At 41.3% G+C, this 4,467-nt stretch overlaps 1 long non-coding RNA gene across 1 annotated transcript in view; it reads right to left on the bottom strand.

The window, feature by feature from the left end:
* Positions 1-19: 19 nt before the first annotated feature.
* The window catches only part of LOC117801840, a 23,969-nt gene continuing 19,521 nt past the window's right edge, over positions 20-4,467 (bottom strand). The window contains exons 5-7 of the long non-coding RNA XR_004624592.1: positions 646-788; positions 364-460; positions 20-240 (exon numbers count right to left, since the gene is read on the bottom strand). This is a non-coding gene — a long non-coding RNA (uncharacterized LOC117801840). The remainder of the gene's footprint in view (positions 241-363; positions 461-645; positions 789-4,467) is intronic.

Genomic DNA, 4,467 nt, shown 5'->3' on the forward strand with positions numbered 1-4,467 from the left:
TCCATTTGACATTGTTCATCACCGTATGGTGATGCAGTCAGGATGTAAAAGAATTGACACCCTGTACACAAGCACACTTGACTGCTGGAGGAAGACTGCTTGCAAGGAAAGAGCCACAGCTTTTATTTTCAAGGGCGCATCGTCCAATGTTCTCAGAGGCCTGGGCGGTGCTTTTGTGCTTGTCGTATGTGAACTTCTTGATTTCATCATACAAGTTATTTCCTAGTTCCCCTGCAACACCTTTGAAAAGGCATATTTTATTATATAACATATCTTGAGCATTATTGATCGACTGTTGGCTGTCTGTTTTTTAATGGAAACAATTTGCTGGTTGAAAATGGGAAGCAATAATATTCATCTGACCTGTTTTCTCTTAAAGCCATTTCCATGATGATGGGACTCAATTATATTTTTCATTTCTGTCACTCCTGATACATAAATTTGAAGAAATGAAAAATATCTGAAATAAAAACAAAATGAAAAGAATGAAACCTTGCCATGTGGAACAACATGGATGAATCTAGACAAATAAAGCTAAGTGAAGTAAGTCAGTCAGAAAAAGACAAGTACTGGATGATTTCACTTATATGTGAAATTTAAGAAACAAAACAAAGAAAAAAAAAGAGAAAAAAACCAGACACTTACCTACAGAGAACAAAAGAACAAACTGATGGTTACCAGAGGGGAGGTGCATAAGGGCACGGGTAAGATAGGTGAAGACATCAGGAGCACACATCGTGATGAGCGCTGAGTAATGCATAGAATTGTTGAATCACTATATTGTGCACCTGAAACGAATATTGTATATTATACTGGAATTAATATTAAAAAAGAAAATGACAATTCTCCAGCAACCAAATGCAAAGGCATGGAATACTGTGATAGAACTCATACAGAATTAAAATCGTTATAAAGAAATTGAACGAGCTACAGGAATTCTCAGACAATTCAGTGAATTCAGTAACAAAGTTAATGAACAGAAGTTCTTTACCAAATAGACTGTAAAAAAGAACCAAATAAATTCTAGAGCTGATTAAATCAGTGAATGAGATAGAGAGCATTGGCAACAAGGCAGACCAGATGAAAGAAAGAATAAAGGGCTTGGAGAATAGGAATAGAGAAATAATTTACCTAGAGAACTAAGATTTTTAAAAAGTGAAGTAACCTTCTGAAAGCGATCAGATTTTATCAAAAGGCAAATGTAAGAATAACTGGGGATGTGGGGAAGATGGCAGAGTAAGAGGCTCCTTAGCTCACGCATCCCACAGATACATGGAGATATCTGCCACATCAGTGTAAATAACCCAGAAAAGGACGCAAAGATGGGCAGAACAGACTCTCCAAAGTTAGTAACAGAGAGGAGGCCACATGAAAAATGGTAGGAGGGGTAGAAATGCAGGTGCAACCCCCCAGCGAGACTAATCACAAACAGCAGGGACACCACAAGCACAGAGAAGTGAGAAAAACAGATCCCACAGCAGGTGCCCCAGACATGGGGGACCTCACTAGGAAGATGAGTCCCCATGACATTTGGCTTTGAAAACCAGTGGGGCTTAACTCCCTGACTTTTTACAGTCAGTGGAGCTTAATTCCAGGTACTTTAAAAATGAGCATGCTCAGCTCTGGGACAGCCAGAGGCAATAGGAAACCGAGTCCCCACCCTAAAAGCTACAGCAGAACCACCCTGCTGAGCTAAAGCATAGAAGCAGCAGTTTGAAAAGTGCCTGGGGTGACATGAAGATTTATTTACCAATCTCAGAATGTGCCCTGGAGGGTCAGGGATCTTTAGGAGATTTCTCCAAGAATAAAAAAAAAAAAAAATGCTGGTGGACAGCATTTCTCGCCCTCTTCCCGCACAACACCCCCATCCTAGATAGCAGGACACTTTCAGGAACCAGCAGGAACACTCTGCACCTGCCTTGATAGCATCGCCTGTCCCACCCTCGAGTTCCTCTGAGGATCTGCCCCCAACCAACCTGCCCCACTCAGCAGGAATCCTTCCAAAGCACCTACTGCCCAACATGCCCTCCAAACAGCCCCAGCAGGGACCAGCACCAATCCGAAGTGATGCCTGCTCTGGGGAGAGAAGATAACCACACACGCCAGTGTGCCTGTAGTCTCAGAAACCAAACTTTATAGCTGGCAATGCAGAGAGAGTACGCTGCCGATCAGTGTGACTACAGTCCTGGCAAATGGGCTGAGGGCAACCATCTGGTCTGACTGCCAACTACAAACCTGTCCCAGGCCAGACTAGCCGCTTAACAGCACAGGGACCAAAACCTGCCTGGGATGTTCATAACATGCGAAGTGGACCACTGCAGCTGAGGAAATGAGGCTCAGCCATAACTGTAGGACACATAGTAATCACATAGTAGGCACCCCTGAAATACCTGGTCTAGTGACCACAGGATCTCTTCTTCAGAAAGGCACTGTTTCATGATCAGGAGACATAGTTAACTTTCTTAATACATAGAAACAAAGACAGAGAGCCGGACAAAATAAGGGGACAGGGGAATATATCTTGAATGAAAGAAAAAGACAAAACTGCAGAAAAAGAGCTAAATGAAAGAGAGAGAAGCAATATGCCTGATAAGAATTCAAAGTAATGGTCATAAAGATACTTCCTGGGCTTGAGAAAAGAGTGGAGGATATCAGCGAGGTCTTCGCAAAGAGATAAAAAATATGAAAAGGGACAGAATGATGAAAAATTCAATAACTAGAAGGAATCAACAGATTAGACGAGGCAATAGCACCAAAAACCATAAGATATCTCAGAATAAACTTAATCAGAGAGGTAAATGATCTATACTCTAGAAACTACAGAACAACGATGAAAGACATTGAAGACACAAAAAGATGGAAAAACATTCCATGCTCATGGATCCGAAGAATTAACATAGTTAAAATGTCTATGCTACCCAGACCAATCTACACTTTCAACGCCATCCCGATCAAAATACCAATGACATTTTTCAAAGAGCTGGAACAAACAAGCCTAAAATTTGTGTGGAACCAGAAAAGACCCCGAATCACCAAGGAAATGTTGAAAAAGAAAAACAAAGCTGGGGGCATCACATTTCCTGATTGCAAGCTATACTACAAAGCTGTGATCACCAAGACAGCATGGTACNAAAGACAGCATGGTACGGGCACAAAAAGAGACACATAGACCAATGGAACAGAATACAGACTCCAGAAATGTACCCTCGACTTTATGGTCAACTAATCTTTGACAAAGCAGGAAAAAAACATCTGGTGGAAAAAAGACAGTCTCTTCAATAAATGGTGCTGGGAAAATTGGACAGCTACATGCAAAAGAATGAAACTTGACCACTCTCTCACACCATACACAAAAATAAACTCCAAATGGATGAAAGACCTCAATGTGAGACAGGAATCCATCAAAATTCTAGAGGAGANGAGACAGGAATCCATCAAAATCCTAGAGGAGAGCATAGGCAGCAACCTCTTTGACATCAGCCACAGCAACATTTTCATGACACATCTCCAAAGGCAAGGGAAACAAAAGAAAAAAAAAATGAACTTTTGGGACTTCATCAAGAAAAAAGCTTTTGCACTGCAGAGGAAACAGTCAATAAAACTAAAGGCAAACCACAGAATGGGAGATGATATTTGCAAACGACATTACAGATAAAGGGCTGTTATCCAACTTCTATAAAGAACTTCTCGAAGTCAATACATGAGAAACAAATAATCAAATCAAAAAATGGGCAGAAAATATAAACAGACACTTTTCCAATGAAGACATACAAATGGCTAACAGACACATGAAAAAATGTTCAAAATCATTAGCCATCAGGGAAATTCAAATCAAAACCACACTGAGATACCACCTTACGCCAGTTAGAATGGCAAAGATAGACAAGGCAAGAAACAACAATTGTTGGAGAGGATGTGGAGAAAGGGGATCCCTCCTACATTGTTGGTGGGAATGCAAGTTGGTACAGCCACTCTGGAAAACAGTGTGGAGGTCCCTTAAAAAGTTAAAAATTGAACTACCCTATGACCCAGCCATTGCACTACTGGGTGTTTACCCCAAAGATACAGACGTAGTAAAGAGAAGGGCCATATGCACCCCAATGTTCATAGCTGCATTGTCCACAATAGCCAAATCATGGAAGGAGCCGAGATGCCCTTCAACAGATGACTGGATTAAGAAGCTGTGGTCCATATATACAATGGAATATTACTCAGCTATCAGAAAGAACGAATTCTCAACATTTGCTGCAACATGGACGGCACTGGAGGAGATAATGCTAAGTGAAATAAGTCAAGCAGAGAAAGACAATTATCATATGGTTTCACTCATTTGTGGAACATAAGAAATAGCAGGGAGATTGGTAGGAGAAGGAGGGGAAGAATGAAGAGGGGTAAACAGAAGGGGGAAGGAACCACAAGAGACTATGGACTCTGGGAAACAAACTGAGGGCTTCAGAGGGGAGGGGG

The sequence above is a fragment of the Ailuropoda melanoleuca genome, chromosome 4 (genome assembly GCF_002007445.2).
Source record: "Ailuropoda melanoleuca isolate Jingjing chromosome 4, ASM200744v2, whole genome shotgun sequence".
Taxonomy (NCBI): Eukaryota; Metazoa; Chordata; class Mammalia; order Carnivora; family Ursidae; genus Ailuropoda; species Ailuropoda melanoleuca.